The sequence below is a fragment of the Triturus cristatus genome, chromosome 1_1 (assembly GCF_964204655.1).
Source record: "Triturus cristatus chromosome 1_1, aTriCri1.1, whole genome shotgun sequence".
NCBI classification, from domain to species: Eukaryota; Metazoa; Chordata; class Amphibia; order Caudata; family Salamandridae; genus Triturus; species Triturus cristatus.
In genome coordinates this window covers 519,121,607-519,144,900 of record NC_140579.1, presented here as the reverse complement: position 1 = coordinate 519,144,900, position 23,294 = coordinate 519,121,607, and the positions used below count along the sequence as shown (strand labels likewise).

General features: G+C 41.5%; 1 pseudogene across 1 annotated transcript in view; it reads right to left on the bottom strand.

The window, feature by feature from the left end:
• The window catches only part of LOC146870525 (rho GTPase-activating protein 27-like), a 1,164,614-nt pseudogene that overhangs the window by 1,084,631 nt on the left and 56,689 nt on the right, over window positions 1–23,294 (bottom strand). Inside the window, exon 2 of the transcript XR_014978312.1 lies at window positions 13,438–14,279. The product of XR_014978312.1 is annotated as a rho GTPase-activating protein 27-like (transcript). The remainder of the gene's footprint in view (window positions 1–13,437; window positions 14,280–23,294) is intronic.

Below are 23,294 nucleotides of genomic sequence, written 5' to 3'. Positions count from 1 at the left end.
TTCTTTTTTTCTTTGTAACCTCACTAAAATGTTTATCATATTTTCGTTTTGGACGTATTAAATGTTTTTCATAAATAGGATATTCACCTAAGCAAGGAGCATAGAGTCTTCTTAACCTATTGTACTCTTTTACACAATTTACATGGGCATAACCTTTTGCTCATCAAAATCAATCAAATACAATCCGGATAACGTTCTTACTCGATACAATGCAACATATGCCATACCCTCTTTAAACACAAAACTTCCAGTATTTACCAAAGCACTGTCTACACTTAAACCTTGAGATTTATGAATGGTCACTGCATATGCTAAACAAACAGGAAACTGTTTTCTATGAACATACAAATCTTTTACAAGCAAGAAACGAACATAACAACGTCCAATCTGTTTCACCTCTTCAATCTGATCAAATTTAATCTTCAAAAATTGAATTCCATCTCTATTTGGATAACTAACAAAGTCAACAACTTTCCGCATTGTTCCATTTACTAAACCTTTCTCAACATCTAAATTACGCCGTAATATTACCCGGCAGTTTACAGATACATATAAGGTCTTTTCCAAACCAGCAGTCTTAGATATTGATTTTTCCAAAGAGTCTAATTTTAACTGTAATTTCTCTGACAAGAGAATAGTTACTCCTTCATGTTCTATTTTATCAATAGCTACCATTTTCATTATCAGTTCATTCTCCAGCTTCAACAGTTCTTCATTGAAAGTAGAGCATTCTTTCAGTGTTGGCATAAGCCAAATTATAGATTTATTTTCTGCAATTCTTTGGTAGATTGTTTCAGGTGCAATATTTTCTTTTGGAAACAAGTTTCTTAGTAGCCGACTTTCTAAAGCATTTTTTCCATCCTTTGTTAAGACACCAATTCTAATATTTTGAAGAATGTTTCCATAATCTTCATCATTTGCTTGTCGCATGTTCTTAATAAGTTCCTTATATTCAAAATAAGTCCAAATGTTCACATTTCCAATACTTCCCAAAGATTTTTTAGTGTCTTCATGAAGAAGGGTTTTAAAAACCGGTTGGCCTTTCACAGGTGTGAGTTGTTGTAGATCACCAAATACAATTACATGTTTTCATTTAAAAAAAAACATCGTTATTTGTTTTTTAAAATCTGTTGCATCCTCAAATGTACAAATGCAAGCATTAAGTTTGAGACCATGCTTACTTCATCGATTACCAGAAGTTTCATTTTTTTCAGTATTCTTGAAACTTCAAAACAAGCTTCTCCAGATAGCTTGTGATATTCCAACTTATTTTCATGTTCTACTGGTAACATAAGTAGACGATGTAATACCTATAATGTTGTGTGCTGCTAACCCAGTTGGAGTAGTTACAACACAAGACTAATGTGAATTCGTTGTTTTATGTAGATAACTTGACAAACATTTAATCAAGAAACTTTTCCCCGTTGGGGCTTGTCCACTGATGTACGTAAGAATAGGTCTAAATGATGTACATTGGCAATCATTATTTTCATGCAGTAATCCATGTTGTATCTGTTGTGTAACTTGGTGATATATTTCTTTCTGTTCAGTAGTCAGACGTTCCTCTAAATTTTCCAAATCAATATTCTCCTGTTGTGCTTGCTGCATCACCGTTTCCACTTCACTCATTGCTATTGCCACTTCATTTTCAAGTATGGCATCTCCTAGTGGATCTTGACTTTGTGGAGCAGAACTCTGACTATCTTGAGAACTATCTCTAGCTATTTCAGCTGCAATAGTTCTTTCTTGATTAATCTCTTCATTCAACATTTGGAGATAATTTGGAAAAATTGTACATTCAATACTATCTTTACATGCATTGAAAGAATCTTGATAGCAGTCACAATCTCCAAGTAATTCCATTTCAGTCTGCCAAGGTTTGAAGAGTTGCAGAAGAGCTAAATAGAAAAACTCCCTTTTATCTGGAGCATCGCAACTTAGATTCCCGTGATTAATTAGATTTCCTTGGCATGTTTTACCAAACATCCTTCAGATCCAATTACAGCGTATCTTCCTTCATTTATATTTTCCGTAACATTTTTTTAAAAACTATAATGTTGCAGTATTTCATATAGACATATGTTTTCCAGGTATGGACTTCTATTTGGATAGTACGTATCCAACATATTTGTTTTCAGAATGTCTGTACTTTCCGGTTCATTCAGTGCCAAGTATTCAATTTCTTGTACAGATTTCAAAACTCGATTTCGTGTTACAGCAAGACCTAGACTTATCCAGCTGATTCCTCTTGACTTTGAATATAAACTTGCAGATGTCAATCGATCTGAACATTCGTAGGATCCAATTTCTCAATCTGAAAGCATCTTCAAGCTGAAGCTGTACAATTTGTTGCTAAGTTTCTTCTCTTGTGAAATTTCCTCCCACATTTCTTTCAATTCTGTCTTCTCAGATTTCGTAATATATGACGTGACATAGCGAGCAACAGCAATTGAGTTATCTACAACATATTGTATGTCCATATTTGCATTCCACATCTTCAAAATCACTGATTGTAATCATTAATGCACTTTGATTCTTCTGTTCTTTTTATATTATAAGTATTTTTGGGTGATTTTCGAGTGATAGTATGCCCCCCTGCTGACATAAAACTGTTCACTCTTCCTTTGGAAATTACTGGACGTGGAAAGCCAAATCAACATTTTGTGTAAAATGTATCCTTTGACTTATATTTCCGTCTGCAATATTTTCCACATTGATGACTTTGAAACCTTAAAACTTGCTGCCTTAAGATATTTTCTCCTCCTGTTTTCGGAATCGCACAGGTAACATAGTTTTCAATAAAAGATAAAACAGTCTCATCCGAATCAGTTCCAAATTTGGGTGGATCCTTGATCCATAAAAGCATATGTATATGAGGAGCACCTCTAGTTTGGTATTCCTTTCTCCCAAAAAAATCAATAACTTCGCCAATAGGTGGATTTTTTTATTACAGATGAAAGACATCATAGCTTCAAACCTATGATTAAAATATCTGCAAACATTTTCAGGATCCAGGGAACACAGTTCTCCAGCTGTCTTCAATTCATTATTTTCTATATTTGAATTTGCTTCTCATAGAAAATCCAGTAAATCATCCCATGCGTATTCAGCACAGCTAAGTGTAACAAACCACCTAGGGGTTCCTAAGTTTCTTAACATACATTTTAATTCCCCATGACATCGATACCAATATTCATCAGTGCCACATTGACATGCTATAAAATGAATTAACTGTGATTCTAAATGTTCGTCTCTTTCTTCAACTTTGTCCATAAATTCCTTTGCAGAAACATGTGAAAGAAGCATGCCTGTTTTTAATATATGGTTGACTGCATATGAAAGTGCAGACAGATCACTCGAAATAAAATATGAAACAAATATGGAATACACTGGCGAAATCTTGGTTCTTCTGAGTATAGTCGTAAAGTACGATATTCTGAAGCTGGAATCTGACCTGGTCGTTCATCATATCGTCCACCTTTTCCAGTAGGGAACAGCTGTGGACAACAACAAACTTCCAAACTTTTTTCCCACAGACTCATGGGAGTTCCTTTTGCTTTTTTCATCTGGAACAATTCAATAGTATCTCCTATCAGTTCTTTTGAATGTAGAGGGTAAAAAGTATAATGTTCATACATTTCTTCTTTTCTTGAGTTCCCCACTTTTTCTATTTGTCCACTTGAAATGTGTGTTCCATCTTCTAAACTCATTTCTTCTTCTTCTACATTTACATTTTTATAGTAAATATTGTTTTGCACCAGATATAATGGAGCCTTTTGGACTTTCGTGACATCTACTAACTCTTGCCATATTTTCTGACTCTTTGTGGGTACACCATTAACAAGAATGACTAAAGGTTCAGTATCCTCTCTTTCTACACCAACAGTTTCAACATCTTTCTTAAAATCTAAAGGTAAATGCACAACTCTTCCTTTTAAACCTCTTTGTAGATCTGTTGGAGGCAGCTTACCTGTTGTAGGCTCCATACAAATTATAGCCTGAAATGGGTGCACAGATTGAATAAGGATAGCCTCATATGTATTTAAATCTTTAAGTTCTGGAGGTATAGCTACTAATTCTAAGTCATTATGGAGAGCTCTAGCTGGCATTTTGTTCTCTTCTAATTTATTGTAACAATATTTACAAATACATTGTACAGTACCTAACTCAAAACGACCTTCCACAAACCGATAAGCAGCAAATTATCTCCATTTATCATTGTTTTCCTTTTCACTTTTTAAAAACACATCTACATTCCTAGTTTGAATTATATAGTGAGTACGTCGGCAACAAATACAAATATAGTTTAAACTTTGTTATTTTTTTTCAAACTTCTCATCAGTATTATCTTCCATCTCTTCTTCAACACCTACACTTATCAAACTCTCACTTTCTCTACACTCAACTTGACCAGCAAGAAACGTAACTCTATATCATCACAAAGTGGTTTTTACATCCAACACTGAACCATGCAAAAGAGCTGTATTAATTTCATTTAGACATAATGCAGGACTTTTCATGTAGTATAATCTTCTAACTAACTTCCGCATTTCGGAATGATGTACTGCTATCATTCTTAAATGATGAAAACGACTTTGACACACTTTCCTAGAAAGACAAGCCAGAGAATGACCTTGCAACCCTGTATTTTTTCTCACTTTGCAAGGATCCAGTCCTTGTAATATCTTAATCTTCTGTTTCACAGTTTTTCTTCCATATTCTTTTAAGAAATTTAGTAAAATATCAATAGATTCTTGACGTATACTACAAATACTACTACAATCCCATGTAAAGACTGGAGCCTGGGTACGTCTCCCTTGAACTTCCTCAGCTATTACTTCCTCAACATTTCTAGGAACTATCTTTTCTTTTTCAATTGGACAACCATTTTTCAGTTCGTAACAACGACCACAGGTATCAACTGCAAGCACTAATGTATTTTGTTGAAAATAGCTTTCTTCATTAAAAAAAGGTTCCGTACTAGAAGTATGCTTCCATTACCCGGAAAATATTTTACAAAAATTAGTTCTATTTACAATTCTTTTCCTTTTACATTTGTCCTTCATACAATGCATTATTGTATTTAAAGTCTTCAATCTTTTTAAAATTTAAATAAACAATTTTCTTTTCAATTCAAATGCTTTTTCAATTGCACTTAGAATGCCCTTTTTTGTCTGTAACATGCTGATCTACTTTTATATATTTTACATTTTTTTTAGTAAATTTTGGAGTACTCTACTTTTATACAATCTTTTTCGAATTTTTACAAGTTTAAAAAAAAAAATCTTTACCTCTCTTACCAGAAGGCTTTTTCTTTAAGGATCCATGTTGTACTTGATCTAATTGCTCTTTTCCTTTTTTTTTTTACATAGGCCTCTTTTCTTCGTTCTCTTTTTCTTTGCTATGTTCTTGTCATTGTAACTCTTTCTTAAAAATTACGTTTTGAAAATAATTTTATATAATTAAAATATTTATATATAAATATTCAAATGTATAACTATAAAAATACATACAAAGAAACTACATTAATGATTTGAGCAATGGAACAGTGCTACCTGCATAATGGTAGTAGTGTATGAGTAGTGTGAAACATGCTAGAGCATAGCATTAGTAGTACACATGTGATTGTGGAACTGCATGGTTAGAACCTGTATCATTGCATGAATACATGGCTAGTGACTAAAAGATTACAATACCACAAGGAGAGTGCCTGGGTGCATTTATAAGTGCTTAGGTAATGGCGGAATGATTGAATAAGTAGATAGTGCTGGATGGGTGATTGGAGAAGTGCATGGGAGTGACAGAAGGATTCCTAAACTGCATAAGTACAAACTGGATAATTACAGGAGTGTATCAATAGTATGTAGCTGGTTAGAGGTCTGCATGGATAGTGCACAGAATATTATAGCTCTACTTGTGTTAGTAGCTAGGCCATTCCATAAGTACATGACTAGTAACTGGAATGATTACAGTGCTGCAAACAGAGCGTATGGTGAATTTGTAAGTGCTTAGATATTGGCAGAGTGATAGGATAAGTAGATCGTGCTGGATAGCTAATTGGAGAAGTGCATGGGAGTGACAGAAGGATTCCTAAACTGCATAAGTACTAACTGGATAATTACAGGAGTGTATCAATAGAATGTAGCTGGTTAGAGGTCTGCATGGATAGTGCACAGAATATTATAGCTGTACTTGTCTTAGTGGCTAGGCCATTCCATATGTACAAGACTAGTAACTGGAATGATTACAGTGCTGCAAACAATGTGAATGGTGATTGTATATGTGCTTTGGTATTGGCGGAGTAATGGGATAAGTAGATAGTGCTGGATGGGTGATTGGAGAAGTGGATGGGACTGACAACAGGGTTCCTAGACTACATGTGTACTAACTGCGTATTTAGAGAGGTGTACCAATAGAATGTAGCTGGTTAGAGGTCTGCATGGATAGTGCATAGAATATTGTAGCTGTACTTGTCTAAGTGGCTAGACCATTCCAAGTATATGACTAGTAACTGGAAAGATTACAGTGCTGCATACAGAGTGCATGGTGAATTTATAAGTGCTTAAGTATTGGCGGAGTGATAGGATAAGTAGATAGTGCTGGATGGGTGATTGGAGAAGTGCATAGGAATGACAGGAGGATTTCTAGACTGCACGGGTAATAACTGGGTATTTAAATGAGTGAATCAATAGTATGTAGCTGGTTAGAGGTCTGCATGCTTAGTGCACAGAATATTGTAGCTGTACTTGTGTTAGTGGCTAGGCCATTCCATAAGTACATGACTAGTAACTGAAATGATTACATTGCTGCAAACAGAGTGCATGGTGAATTTATGTGTGCTTAGGTATTGGCGGAGTAATAGGATAAGTATATAGTACTGGATAGGTAATTGGAGAAGTGCATGGGACAGATAGGAGAATTCCTAGACCTCATAGGTACTAACTGGGTATTTAGAGAAGTGTACCAATAGTATGTAGCTGGTTAGATGTCTGCATGGATAGTGCACAGAATATTATAGCTGGACTTGTCTTAGTGGCTAGTCCATTCCATAGGTACATGACTAGTAACTGGAATGATTACAGTGCTGCAAACAAAGTGCATGGTGAATTTATAAGTGCTTAGGTATTAGCGGAGTGATAGGATAAGTAGATAGTGCTGGATGGTTGATTGGGGAAGTGCATGGGACTGACAGGAGGATTCCTAGATGGCATGGGTACTAACTGGGTATTTAGAGGAGTGTACCAATAGTATGTAGCTGGTTAGATATCTGCATGGATAGTGCACAGAATATTATCGCTGTACTTGCCTTAGTGGCTAGTCCATTCCATAAGTACGTGACTAGTAACTGGAATGATTACAGTGCTGCAAACAGAGTGCATGGTGAATTTATAAGTGCTTAGCTATTGGTGGAGTGATAGGATAAATATATAGTACTGGATGGGTGATTGGAGAAGTGCATGGGACAGACAGGAGGATTCCGAGACTGCATAGGTACTAACTGGGTATTTAGAAGAGTGTATCAATAGTATGTAGCTGGTTTGAGATCTGCAAGCATAGTGCCCAGAATATTGTAGCTGTACTTGTGTTAGTGGCTAGGCCATTCCATAAGTACATGACTAGTAACTGGAATGATTACAGTGCTGCAAACAGAGTGCATGGTGAAGTTATAAGTGGTTAGGTATTAGCGCAAAGAATGGATAAGTGTATGGTGGTGGATGGGTGATTGGAGGAGTGTATGAGTACTGACAGGGCATTGCCTGCTCTGCAAGAACAGTGCTTATGGGATTTAAGTAATGCATGAATCTCTGCCTCTACTTTATCTTTTTACAACTACTTTTAATATTACACTCAGCCAAATAAAAGCAGGAACCATTCACATTTCCTTGCTATAAGTCTCACCATATTACTCAAAAACATAGATGTCTCTCTACCACAACACTATCTACACCTCATAAATTCACAGAACAAACTTCAATTTTAAACTAAGCCGCAAAAAATATGTTGCATATTTCAACTCTACCTCATTAGAGACTTATAAAAACTAGTCTCATCACTAATACCTTACTCAACATATGCATTACCAATTTCAAATCAACACCTAAAATTATGCGGTATACTACTAATGTACATATCCACACACTGAAACAAACTGCCATATTCAACAATTCCTATTCCAAAACACACATAATATAGCCTATAGCCCGCCGTAGCGGGCTATACCGGTTATTTAAGGCCCGATTCCGCGTTAAAGACCCGAGCCGAAGGCAAGGGACTTTAACAAAGCATGGGACTTTAATAGCCGGTATAGCCCTGCTACGAAGGGCTGTAAGGCTATTAGAACATTCTGCCACTAGAGGGCAGAATGTTCTAACAAATAAAACAAAGGCTTCTTGAAGCTCAAGGGGATTAAAATCCCCTCGAGCTCCGAAAGGCCTTTGAAAAACATTGGATTGTTGCTCTGCGGGCCTTTACCGGCCCGTAGAAGCATTGTAGCTGTACTTGTGTTAGTGGCTAGCCATTTCATAAGTACATGACTAGTAACTGAAATGATTACAGTACTTTAAAGTCCTTTTTAGTAAGCCTTCTTGCTCACTAATTATTGTCAAGATGATGCCACCCTGTCATGTTTCCCAGGTCCAAGCATTATGCGCATCGAAGCCTCAGCGTGACCTTTCTGCTGTATTCCCATCAAACGCATCTAAATATCATTCACATCTTTCCTCCCAAGAAAACCCATTTAATCCTGCTCCCTACTCTAAATCCACCAAAAGTATAACTCGAGTTTCGTTTACAATAGTGAACACCAGCAATACGTGTCGTGAGAACACAAAGCCAGATTGCAACGTCTCGCCCTGCCACACTCCGGTGCCTCAGGCCAGCACTTGCTACTTAAAACCGATGCGGCAACGGCTCTTCGGCCACAGCCTAAACGATTCAGGGGGGCGATAGGGGCGTGGGGGTGTTCTGGAAGCAATGCAGTGCAATATTAGGCATGCGCACATTCCAGGAATAAACGCAGAAACCCAGCCTCTGGGGGCAATTAACAGTATAAAGAGAGGGCAGAATCAAGATCAGTCCCTAAAGAAGATAAATAAAAAAACGGACTCCAACACAACCAGAACACAACCCCCATTGAGGTCAGTGTCTCTCTTCTTCCCCATAGTGCCAAGTCCCGCCCATGAAAAAAAGTGTGGCACACAAAAACACTTCAGACAGCCGCATACCCACGATGCCCCGCATTCACTTCCAAGCAGTAGGATTAAGTTCGCTCGGTGCCGCGAACAGTAACACTGCAGCAAGCCCCGCCTCGGCAGCTTCCACGGCCCGACCCCCAATAACTATAGAACACGTCCTTGAAGCGAAAAGCCTTGTTTGTGAAGGGACTTTCGCTTGCGAGCAGCATCGGAGGCATGGGAAACAGGGCTGATGGTATCCATTAAGCAGGGACCACGGGACAGAGCTACGAGGACCTACATGCCGGGTAGCGGTGAAAATGAAAGTGTCTAGCGGGCCACTAATAGTGAAGGGAGCCAGCACGACCATTGAAAGGGAGACGAGCTCTTTAACAAAGAGAGGGGAGACAACAGGTATGGGAAAGGAGGAAGACACTTTAGCGAAAAGGCTTAGGAGACAGCAAGGCTCATGAACTACTGGGGAGAGAAGACCCTGGAGGAACTGGAAAAGTGTTACAGCAACAATATAAATAAAAATAAATAAGTAAACATGTGCGGCCGAGCCAGACTAATTAAATAAATAATCAAGCATGGCCAAGGCGGACCGCACAGAAAATAAAAGCACACTGCTTTAGTGATGAGAAATGCTCCCTTTTGCCCTGCGTGGAAAGATAAATAAATAAATAAACAGGCGCGGCCGATATCCAGTCCGGGTGGGCGAGCAGGAAAGGAGACAGGGACGGAACCAAAAAGCCTCACTCCAAATGAAATGCGAGCGTTTAACATAAAGCATGACGTGTGCCAATGAAAAGCAGAGGCGGAGCTTCTACCCCACTTCCGAATGCAACCCGAAGACAATAGATCTCGCAGAGCGTGCAGTGCATGTGCTGCGACGCTAGGCGAGACCTAGAAAGGGCTCGGTTGAATGGGCAACAGCGGAGGAAATATGCCATATGCAGTATTCCAAAGGCCTTGGATATATACTGACATCGAGGCATGGTTAATGACTTGGTCACCCTAGCTGATGAGGATGAACCATAATAACCACAGTTCTGAATTATAAAATCAGTGATACCTTGTCTGATCGTTGCCGGGTGGGGCCTTTTTGATCCTCTTGAGACGCTCCCTCACAACCACTGAGCACAGGGAGGGTCCGCGTTCTCAAGCGGGCTGCCCACGTACCCACATCCTAGTAATGCGGACACGGGGCTCCCCTTATATCTTGACTTCCCTTGGCCCTTCCCCTCGCTGAATACCCCTTGAACTTTGCTTCCCTGGTTGAACTTTGATTGGTCTGCTGTAATGGCGCCTAGGGTGGTGACTGATGTTTTTGTATTGCATGTATCTGCCTTAAGTCTAGTTATGTATTGACACCGAGATTGAGCAATATACTTCTTTGTTCTTGTACTGTACTGTTTCTTGAAAATCTAAAAAAACGAAATCAGTGATGCAAAGTGCATTCTGTTCCATTCGAGTCCCTCTGTGCCTCCAGATGTGCTGAAGTATATATTTTTTATTTCTGCTCTGCTTTGCAGCTGGAAGTATAGTGAGCTATAATATGTGATTCTTTTTGAGCTGTACCTATGATTTATTATGACAGAGAATTGTTTGACATGTTCATGTGTTTTCTAATGGAAAAACAAAAAATGATTAATAAAGACATTAAGAAAAGAGATATAAGATTTTGAATTAAGAGTACTGTATTTTTTTCTCTACAGGGAAGGCCCGTTTAGCTGCATGGCAGTGAAACATAATGCACACAAAGCTAATTTCATAAAACCCATATACGTACCCCCCACTGCAAAACAGAAGAATGATTGTGCACACAGATGCCATTTAAGCAAAGTGCGGATATTGCTGCCTAGGCTTGTTTCCCTAAAGGTGCAGCCCTTTTACAAGAAGACTGCCTACCAGACACCACTCACATCCATAGCAGAGGTCAGAAACTAGATCTTCATATCTTAACCTAGAATTATAGAAAACTCCTTGAAGCTAGTGAAAGGCTGAAAACGATATCTTGAATGGAAGATTGGAAGATAGAAGGTAGTCAGAGCTTTCAATGCAAAGGCACTTGATTGCTCTTTAAACTTTAAGCAAGGTATACATCTTTAAAACATTTGAATAAACTCAATTGTGCTGTGTTGGACTTGGCCCTTTTTGCTGGGTCATCCCTGAACTTTTTGCCTTCCTCCTAGTCTTTTTTCTGACCTGGTTTGGGTGGATTTAGGATGCTGGGCACTTTAGCACTGCTGTCCAGTGTAAAGTGCGTGTGCTCTCTGTGGAAAACATGGTAAGATTGGTCTACACCTGTTTGGCGTATTTAATTTACCTGTCTTTCCCCCGCAATGTGGTATCTCATATACCCGGGGCCAGTAAATTAAATGCTACTGGTGGGCTTGCAGCGCTGATTGTGCCACCCACCAAAGTAGCCTTTCAAACCTGTCTCAGGCCTCTGCCATTGCAGGGCCTGTGCCCGCAGTGTTACTGCCACTGTGACGTGACACCTAAAGTGTGTGCCACGTCTGTGACCCCCTTTTACTGCATGTCAGTCACCCCTAAGGTAGGCCCTAGTTAGCCCTATGGGCAGGGTGCATTGTAGGTAGGAGGTAGGACATGTACCTGAGATGGTCCAGAGGGACTGTGGGACCAACAGAGAGAGACAGCCCCGGTGAGTGGGGCTTAAGTCTTTGAGCGTTTTTGGTGCCGATCGAGGGCACCAGGAGGAGTCCGGAAAAGGGGGCTCACACGGCACGGTTGGTGCCAGTGCTCTTTTGCCTCCAGCTGCACAGCGAGAGGGCGGGCAGCTGCAACGTGGAGGACAGTTCTTTTTATGATAAGTAATGGGTGAGATGCACCTCCGGCCCCCAGTGCATGATGCACATCTTTTCTGTTGCTTTGGCAGCCAGAGAGCTACTTGGGAGACCCTATAAATGCGAGCCCTGGCTTTTGGGGCAGGGGGCATTTGGGTCCCAGAGGAAGGCCAGTTGGCCTGTGGTCATTACTATGGTGTTGACAGGGTGCAAGGCCCTAATGTGTTTATGCTAAAGGTGATGTATGCACCTGGGGAGGTTTACTATGGTGCACTCCTAAATGTAATTTATGCATAATGTGTTCATGCCTAATGTGATGTAGACATAATGCGTTTATGTTGCTAATGATAATGCTGAGTACAGTATTTTTTCAGTAGTTACTGTTTTTTTTATATTTGCTACTTGTGCTTTCTAAAAGGTTCTGACAGTTGCCAAATTGGCCCTGTCATGTGTATAATCCCCTGTAAATTTTTTACCTGGTGCCAATTGGCACAGTGTATATGTGTGATTATGATTCTAATGTGTTTATGATAATACAAAGGCTATTTTTTATATAACCTTGTGTGGAGTTTGTTTTGTGGTGTGCCTAGTGTGTCGCTTCTGTGTGTGTGTGTTGCGCAAATGCTTTACACATTGCCGCTGGGATAAGCCTGACTGCTTGTGCCAAGCTACCAAGGGGGTGAGAAAGGGTTATCTTCAGTGTGTAACTCCCTTGTCCTGACTAGAGTGGTGGTTTCTGCCTGGCTTAGGCGCATGCCCTAGCCAACCAGAAATCCAGTTTCTAACATGCTCGAGATAAACCACCTTGTATCACTGATGCAGTCTAGTTGTCATTTGTGGTCATAGATGTGCCATAGAAAAATCTAAAAGCAGATAGCTAAGCAATCCCTAAGAAACTACAAACAGTAAAACTGAACTGCACACTAACACACTCTGATGTGGCACACTTGAACAAGCCATTGAAATTGCAAGCTGATTCTGATGGTTTACGAAAAAATAAAAATAGAAAAATAGCAAATGTTAGAACACTGGAAAAACCTTCAATTGTTGTACTTTTGGGATTGTAATGTTAGCATTTGACAGTTTGACAGCAAAAACACTATAACGTATTTCTTCAACTTAAATATATAAGAAAAGGGAGAGAGTGTTGCATAACGTGCTAAAAGAATAGGCAACGGGGAAATGGATAGATGTCATTTAATTCAAATAAGACAAGAATAAAGGGTTTCCCTCCCATTAAAAAAGGCTGTATTTCGAGGGTGTGACATAAAGGCGATTCTCCATAAACCTCCGAAAATCTTGGTGTAAATAAGTTAAACAAAAACCTATTGCTTATATACCTCTGTTTTTTCTACAGCTAGTACAACAACATAGGTTCTATCCTACGTATTACCAATGGCTTCCCAACAGTCAAACATTTTATGCAAAACAAAAATCCAGTACGTGTGCCTTACCTGAACTTTGTGATTGTCCTGCACTTGTACGTTCACCATATTCTTCTGGCCAGGTAAGTTCTGGATCGATTCATATATGTTTTCAAAATCACTCGTGGGCAAAGATCGTGAGTAAACTCTAGCACCAGCTACAACCTCTGACCTGCGATTACCAGCCTTCCTTTCAGGAGTATTCCTTGCGAGATCATCCAGCGACTGAGACGAACGGATAGCAGACGGGGCATTGAACTCTGGCCCATACATTGTCTTCCTTATGTGAAGCCTATGAAAGCTTCCAAACGTTCTTAATGGCGTCAATGAGTTAGTTGAGCTGAATCTTTCTTCTCCAATTTGTGGCAGTAGATCCTCTCTTAGCACTTTTGCGAACAATGTCTGACACAAAAATGTCAGGGATCGACAGGTTTGAGCCTGACTCCTGCTGTGAAAGATGGGACGGGTGAAGGTTCCTTTTCTGAATATAAGGATTCCATGGGGTATCATTTTTATCACTGACAAATTTATACATATATTGTTGAGAATCTACAACTGATACATCATCGACAAAGTCTGCTCGATGCAGTTCATTTGGCTCACTGTAAGACACAAGTCCATTTGATGGTTGTATTCCAGAAGGCAGTTCCTTGACACATTTAGAAGGGATGTAAAAAGGTTTTGACCGCTCATCTCGTCTCACGTGCCAAACAGTGATCATTTGTCTTTTTTAAAAGTAAATATCTCTCATTGGGTTTGATAGAGATTATTTTTCCATCTTTTCCAGTGTATTCAAATTCATATTCCACCAAAACGTAGGCAGTTTCTGGAACTCGCGGTGTCTGCATTATACCAGCTCACACTTTGTCACCCTGCAAAACAACCACAGACAGCCTTTACTATAAATATTTTCAAAACTGCATAATTTATTGTTTGGAAATTATGTATCGTACATTATACTCCTGGTCACTAGAATTATGCAAGTCCACGACCAGAATATAATCCACATTTGAAACAATGGTGAACTATATGCCGATACCAACAAAAAATATGTTTCTAACTCAAATGGGTTAATATTTCAATAGGTCAGCCAGCAATCAACTCTCCCCTACTGACTGCTGTAGTCATGTACGAAAGAGATCTTATGATCCCTAAATGATGGGCGGTGGTTTAGTGGTTTTGTCTACAGCAGAAATGCTAGGTCTCTCATTAGAGTAATGGGTGATACGTTCTGCCCAGTGGTAGATGGTGCTATTGCCAGGCATACAGTATTACTCAATAAAGCATACGCAAGACTGTCAGGCAGGGATTCAGACTGGCAGAAATCCCCACCTGCAGAACACCCAACCTCTGATTACTAGCTCCTAATTTTCTTGTGGTTTTCCCATGCAAATATTAGAGCTTTTCTTTGTGCAAATTTCAGGGAGCATAAAGCGCTATCAGATTACCCAATTTGCATTGCAGACCTTGCTCAATAAAATAATGCATTCAATAAATGTGAAGCACAATAAGCTCCACAAGAAAGACAAAATGGTTAAGTTTTTGAACCATAAAGGTTTGTAAAAGGTTAAACCTTTACAGAAGGCAGAAATCAGATTAGTATCATTTAATGATCAAAATGTGTATGCTTAGATTAATATGCAATTCAAAAATTAAATCAAAATCTTATACATCAGAGGACAGACAAGCATGGAGTCACCTCAAAGTGAAAGAAAAAGGGACGTCAGTTGTCTCACTTGGGAGAGCACTCTTAGGGCCTTATGTAGGTAAATTACATTTACCACTTCATAAATACCAAATGTTACCGATTCGGTATTTATGAATCGGTAAATGTAATGTAGGTAAAAAAATACCAAATCGGTAAGTGTCGGTATTTTAGAGTCGGTATTTACCGATTCGGTAATGGCAACCTGTATCTCATTGATTCCTATGGGCCAGGAGGCCCATAGGAATCAATGGGAAGCCAGTTACCATTGCCGAATCGGTAAATACCGAATCGGTAATGGGGGGAGCTTAATCAAGGGTGGCAGGGTGTCACATTGACACCCTGTTGCACCCCTGATTTCTGCATGTGTGCACATGTGGCACACATACATGCCCTGAGGGCATGTGTGTCTGCCACATTGCACACATCTAAGGGCTAAAAAATGCATTAACTGAGTCATTCGTCATTTACCACCAACTTTCAGTTGGTGGTAAATAACGACTCCCCACACCCACCACACACTCCCCCTACATCTCATTTCTGTATTCGGTATTTACCGAATCGGTAAAATTACCGATTCGGTAATTTTACCGATGCGGTAAATTACCGAATACAGAAATGAGCCCCCTACATGTCAAAAGCCTAAATACCGGTCGGTAACGGTATAATTACCGAAAGTCGGCCGTTACCGACCGGTATTAGGCTACGTACATATGGCCCTTAATCTCTGACTCTGCTCTGCATCAGAAACAAGCCTAAATTCTAATCTAGACTACACTAACCCAAATCTCACAATTTTACCAATCTACACACCTACATTCAATTTTCATGAGACTATCCAATCAAGTTGAAGCATAATGATGCAATTATATACTCGTTAGGTTTGCAGGATTCTTCACAAAACAGCTTCTCTCCTTGTCCTTCAAACTAATGCTATCTGTAACAAGCTGAGATACAGGAATATGCTACTCATTAAAACATTTCATCATTATCATAAAGAAAAGAAAACATTTCTTCACATGGGAAAGAAGGCAAAATAACATTGTACTCGATAATTCGAACTCCAGCTAAACCTAGAAATAAAATATTCACGTATCACACACCAAGATAGCAAACTAAGGTAGCAGTTTTAAAATTCAGGTCTTGATTAACTATGGTAAATCTAAATGTAAATGCACATGGTTTCTCTATAAATAACATTTGCATGTTTATGTGTTAATATTGTGTTAAGGCAAAACATTTTAACATAAAAAAGTGGTACCACAAACTAAGGGGTCGATTATGATGGCAGGGAGACCGCCACCAACAGGCTGTCGGTGGCAGTCTCCCCGCCATTGGATACATGTTTCCCGCCCGCCACATTACAATGGCAGGCAGAGATTCCGACCGCCACGCATCCGACGGGCTCCTTGAGCCCACCAGTGCAGTGGAGGGGCTTGTAGTCCCTACCATGTTGGGGGTGCCTGCCAGGCACCGCCTTAGGGATTACAATGTCCCATTCCAACGGTCTTTTCATGGCGGTTATCTCGCCATGGAAAGGTTGGCGGAAAGGGACTTTGGGGGCACTTGGTGAGCCCCCCCCTTGCCCCCTGAGCCCCAGACATGGGACCTGAGGGGCACCTATGGTGCCCCCATACAAAACGTTGCACCATGTGGCAGGCACCGCATGGTGTCTGCCACGTAGTGCAGGGATATGTAAATTGTCCCTTTTTGCATTGCAGCAGTTGCTGCAGCCAGCAGCACCCACCACAATGCAAAAAATAGGTATTGCCACCACCGTGGTGGCAGTCTCATCAAAATACCTATGTTAGGACTGTCGACAGCCTATCGGGCAGTCCCAATGCCGATAGGGTGGCGGGCGGACATAAGTCCGCCAGACATCGTAATCGGGCCCTAAGTTCTGTCCACTGGCACACCTGATGACAAATGCTGTTTCAACACTGAATTGCTTCCAGAGACAGGACATGCACTATTTGATATAAGCCATGGCTTCTGCTTGTCTTATCTTGGGAGGTTTAGGTGATGTTGCTGGTAGATAAAGGGTGGGGGGCCATAGGACATCCCCATCAAAGGTGGGTTCCAGATGGCCATCATCTGCACAGCTGACATCGTCAGATGGGAAAATTATCTGGTATGTTCATTTGGTGTCACTGCTCAGATGGTAGGTCCAATTCATTAGGTTCCTCTACTTCTCTATCTACAACCACTACAATCCAATAACACTGTAGATCACACTATACATCAAGGATTAAGCTTGCTTTCGTGAGGTAAACCGTCCTAGATGTTGTGAAAGAACAACTTCTGTGGTTGGCAAATAAGGTTTCAACTATCAAGTTGGTGTTTCTGGACCAGACTGAAGCATTAGGGTATTGGTTGAGAAAGGTGAAATCCTCCTCAAGCAACAACCACAATCTTCGCCAGGTTGAACCACAAAAAAGTAACTAAAATTTCCTAGGCTTCACCCTCTTGTAGCTTGGCAAAAAAGCAGTCAGACTTAACTCAAAGCCAATGTGTAAAGTATTTATGCAGCACTCAAATAATAATAAAGTGAAAAAACAACACAAGAAAAATCCCATACCACTCTAAGAACATAGAGTATATTTTAACAAATAAAATGATATCAGAACAACAAAAATTCAATTAATAGAACAAGTCCTTCCAGCAGCAGGGCAGCAAAGCAGTACATCTTCTACAGTTTTAGAAGTGATCTGATGAGCGGTTCAAGAGATCCAATATCTATACCTGGTGTCAGCTTTTGAAGTGGGGGAAGCACCTAAACCAAGCCCACATCTGGTTTTGGAAACTTCCTCCCTTCCCCTTTTCAGATTCCAATTTTTATGAGGTCATAATAGTCTGGCATCAAGTCTCTTTGTGTGTGTACTGGGGCAGCACTCTGAAATGTATTAGAGGCACAGAACAGCTCCGATATCAACCATTTTGGATGGTTGATGGCCGATCCTGCCAACAATTAGCTCTCCTAGCCCTCCTTTGTGTCACTGTCTGGGAGGAATACACAAAGGCCAACTGTCAACTACACCTCGTCATGTGGCCCAGGACACAAGCAGCAGGCACCTGTAAATGATACCAAGCTCTTCAGACAAATCACTTCTACTACTCCTGTGAAAGAGTCCTATCATGTTTATTTCCTTTTAAGGTCTTGCCTAGGCAGCGCATGCACTGTCTCTTCGAGACTTGCTGTATCTCATCTGTGGGATTTGAGCATGCCCCTCGCTTGCCATTTGTTACTGTGAGTGCTTTTCAAAATTCCTTTCCTTTCTGTGGCTAATTGTTCACATTTGTCCCTCCTTTCCGTGGATGGTTCTTGCCTCTGGCGACTGGCCATGTTACATGTATTACAGAGCTCCTCAAACTAATCAAGGAGGGTCTTGGTGGGGATACCCTAAAACAATGCAGGCGAGTTTATAAGAAACTCACTGCCCACGCTAAGGCAGAATGGGAGGAAGAACAGTGGGAAAAACTCACTAAGGCACTAGCAACCCAAGACCATCGGTTGTTCTGGAGGATCGTGAATGGGGGGTCGGGGAACTTAAAATCGGCACTAGAGCCGAATATTGCTCCTGGGGTGTGGCAGGCTCACTTTCAGACTCTATATAGCCCTGACTCGGAAGAATCCCCTGTTGCTGATGCGGTAGGCTTCCCGGATTACGAAGGGGAGCTGATAACACTCGGTGAAGTGATTGCTGCCATTACAGGACTTGCCCCTGGAAAGGCGCCGGGACTGGACGGACTACCAGGGGACTTGTTTAAGCAGGAACCTGCTGTATGGGCCCCTTATCTTACCGCCCTTTTCAATGGAGTTATTGGTGGTATGGAGATCCCTAGTACTTGGCTGGGGGCTGAGGTGGTCCCTATCTTTAAAAAGGGCTCACCTCTCCTCCCAGCCAACTATAGACCAATCAGCTTGATAGATGTGACGCAGAAGCTGTTTGGTAGGGTGATGTTGAATAGGCTACAGGACTGGATTGAGGAGGTGGGAGCCCTTAGCCCTTACCAGGCGGGATTTAGGAGGGGGGTATCCACAGTGGACCAGGTTTTTAGATTGAACCTGGTCTTCTGGCGGGTAGCAAAAATCGAGGGCGGTAGTTTGTACACAATTTTTGTGGACCTACGGGCCGCTTTCGATTTGGTGCCCCGGGGGAAACTTTGGAGCATCTTGGCAGAGATGGGCGTCCCCCCGGACATCCTCTTGATCTTACAGAGACTGCATCACAACAACTATGCCCGAGTGAGGTGTGGGAGGGCGGGGGAACTGACTGACAGATTCCCCGTTGACCGGGGGTAAGGCAGGGCTGTGTATTGGCACCGACCCTGTTCTGCCTCTTTGTCAACGGGGTAATCGCCCATTTGAATGCCACCGAATACACTGATGCTCCGAAATTGAATGGCAGCAGGGTGCCCGCAGTTATGTTTGCGGACGACACCCTGCTGCTATCCAAAACCCCTATGGGTATTCAGAGGATTCTCGACTCCTTTGTGGCCTTTTGTAATGATAGGGGGCTCGAAATCAACGCGGCAAAAACCAAATATATGGTTCTGAACCCGAGGCAAAAACTTCGCCCAAACCCGCAATTGGGAGTTGGACGGCTGGAGAGGGTGACTACCTTTGAATACCTTGGTGTGACTATTAACGAGACCATGACCTGGGGATCCCACCAGAGTAGGGCAAGCCTCAAACTCACGCAGATCACTGGGGGTATTGCTCGTATGATGAACGGTTCATCATACCGTCCATTGGGGGCATTGATCCAGATATATAAAGCCCAGGCTCGGGGAGCAATAATGTATGGGGCGGAAATATGGGGCCACACATCCTGTAAGAGTCTGTCATTAGTGGAAAATAAGTTTATTAGACAGATAGCCGCACTCCCTCCCAGTACTCCGCTCCTCCCCTTGAGGCTAGATCTGGGCCTACGACCATTAGCTGATGAAATAAGCTTGAGACCTCTAGCATTTTGGCGTAGGCTGTGGAGCAGTATTGATCTTGTAGAATACAGGGCGGAATTGGCTGAACTTTTGAAAGAACCAATGGCGCTCAGTATTCCCTGGGTCAAAAACATCCAAGCCATTTGTGTGGGAATAGGGCTCCCCGACCTATGGAGTGACCCGGCGAGAGCCGCACCGAAAATATCCAAAAGGTCCCTGGCTAAGGTTTACCATGAATATAAATTAGACAGGGCTCAAGCTACCCAGGCAGAAGGGTCCCTAGCTTCTGTGTTCATGCAGAGCAAGGATGTCTATAGACTGGAGAGGGTGCTGGATTCCATCTCCCCCGTACTTACCAGGAAGCTGTTTCTCCAATGGAGATACGGCACACTGCCGTTTAGATTTTTTACAAGTACCTGGTCTTCGGGTCCCACCTTAAAGCAGTGTCCGGCTTGTGATGCCATGGAAGAAACTGATTTGCACATGGTTGTCTTCTGCCCCGCCTATAAAATAGCACGTAAATACTGGCTCCTCCCCTTGATAAGGAACATGGGTTGTAGGGAATACGCACCAATGTACAGAATTTTAAAAACTGATCTCTCTGGCCCAATTGTTTTCGCATTAGCAAAATTCCTGACTAATGTTTGGCACACGCGCAACAGAATCTTAAAGGCGTTAGGACCCCTATAAATGTTTTCTTTATCTCTTACAGAGCTTAATATGTACATTGTACTCATGATCGTTTTCACTTTGATAACTGTTGTTTAATAACTTTTTATCTCAAATTCTGAATTATTTATGTATTTTATGCTTGTATATATTTTATCTGTGCTTTTATGGTCATCTGACCGAAATAAAGCTATCAAAGTAAAAAAGTACATGTATTATTGCTTGTTTGTCTATTTTTGTTTGTTTCGTTGCACTCCTTTTCCGTTCGATTTGGTTCGTTTTTTTGGTGGGCATAGGGAAAACCGATGCAGAGACTCACTCGGTTCCCCAGGTTCCCCAGTTCCAAAGTCGGCAGCTCTACATCTTACACCACATTCTCTCACCAAAAAATGCTGGTTTTCTTTTTAAATGCCTCCTCGGGAAATCGGACTGCTTGGGTATGTCTTTATCCTCTGACTTGGGTTACCATGTCTCTTGGCATGTGCAGTGTTTTTCTATGTACTTTACTCGCACGGTAGAGATCGAAGCCTCTAGTCTTGCTATAAAACTGAAAACTGCAGATAACATATGTCTGGTTGTAAGAAAGTATTCACCATAGTTGCTCACATTCAGTAATCAACTGATGTTCTTAGGTGCTGGAACATGTTTCGAGGGTTTTTCAAGAAGAATTGATCTCGTTCTTTATGTTGGGCCTTGAACACTGCTCACAGCTCTAAAACAAGCATTTACAATGAAACGGTCTCGGCATTGTTAAAGTTAGAGCTATTGGCATTGCTCATGACAATGCCGTTTCTTTAAATGTTTTAAAAACATAAACAAAAATAATGTCATGAGCAATGCCAATAGCTCTAACTTTACCAATGCCGAGACCGTTGCATTGTAAATGCTTGTTTAAAGGAGGCCTCGAAACTGGTCTCTATCGGGCTCTGATGTGCCCTTGCACAGGCGGTCCGTTCTTTTCCAATCTGCAGTGACAGCGGGCACATCGATGTGCGCGTGCTCACACTGCGCACTTCTCACTAGTGGACAAGTTACGGCATGACGTCATGCCAGGTGAGCGTTGTAGGGGAAGGGAAATCCTTTGAAGAGTCACTCTCTCTCGGGATTCCCCTTCTCCTTTTGAAACTCCAGGAGCAGCAACATTGTCCTGGTGTCACCAGGGCTTTAAGTGGAAGTTTGTTCAATATTATACACAACAAGCCATAGTTGCTGCTTATTTATCTTATGCAACTAAAAACCATTGACAAAGCCAACAGCCCTGACTTGTTGTTGGTATGATGTTACTTGTATCATATCTGGATGCAATGACAGAAACAGCAAAATACAAGTCGGGTGGCACACTATGCTAAGAACAGATTTTTAGCTTATGTTGTTTTAAGCCACGCCCCAACTACATTGACCACACCCCTTTGAGAGACCCCCAGTTTTTTCATCCCACTTAGAGCTCTGCACCCACCACTTGCGGGGGGAGGGGAGTGGGGGGGGGCTGGAGCCATTTACAGCAACCCCCCCCACCCAACCTCCCCCTAGCATCCACGCAGGACAGTCCTTCCAGGAGTCCTTCTAAAGGATATCCCAAGTAGTCACTGGAGGCCTGGGCTACATAACCTCCAAGCAGACACAGGAAGCCGGGTGGGCTCGTTGGTTACCCCCCAATCCCCGAACGTCCTCAGGGGAGCTCTCAAGCAGACACTAGGGCCTGGGCCCCATAAACCCGCAGTCATTGGTGGCCTGTGCTCCAAAGAGGGCCCGTTGCCCTTTTAGCTCATTTCAAATCTATATAAGCCCTTTTATTAATTTCCGCAGATTTCGATTTGGTTGTATACTTTTGGTTTTCATGTGCTTACGCTAGAAGATTTAAGTCTTGAATATACACCTCTTTCCTCTTGTTATATTCATTTTTTGTCAATGTTTGAAAAAGTCATTATGGTATTCAATCTTGTTAGGTCTCGCCTGACCCAGCGCATGCGCTGGTCTGGCAAGACCTATTGAGAGGGCTCCAAAAAATGCTACCAGGCCAGCCTAGAGCAACAGTGCATGTGCGCGGGCGTGCGCGCGCCGCGCTTTACCGCGATTACTTTCACTTTCGTGGCTGATTTTTGATCACGATCACTTTCGCGGCCGCACGGCCGCTTGCCATAGCCAATAGGTCTCGCTTTTGGGACCTTATAAGTATTTAGTTATGCAACTGTTGCATGGCTAAACACTTATAAGGTCCCAAAGGTGAGACCTATTGGCTATGCCAATGCTTGTTTTTTGTTGGCTCTTTGGTCCCCATTTCCCTTTCTTTTTCTTCTCCATCTTTTACTTTATTTCCTTATGTTTTTCTTATTCCTGTTGCATACTTTACTCATGAGATAGCTTTCTGTTTTTTGATTGGTCTGACAGTTATTTAATCTTTCTGTACTTTTGGAAACATTTTAATAAAGAATTGTGAAACAAAATTGGACATACACACATACATACGGAAATATACTTATTGTAAAAGACAGGTCAGGGAGGAACGGGGATATCTAACAGACTTAATAAGAGACTGCCTGCACCCGTCGCACGGACACGCGATTGAAGG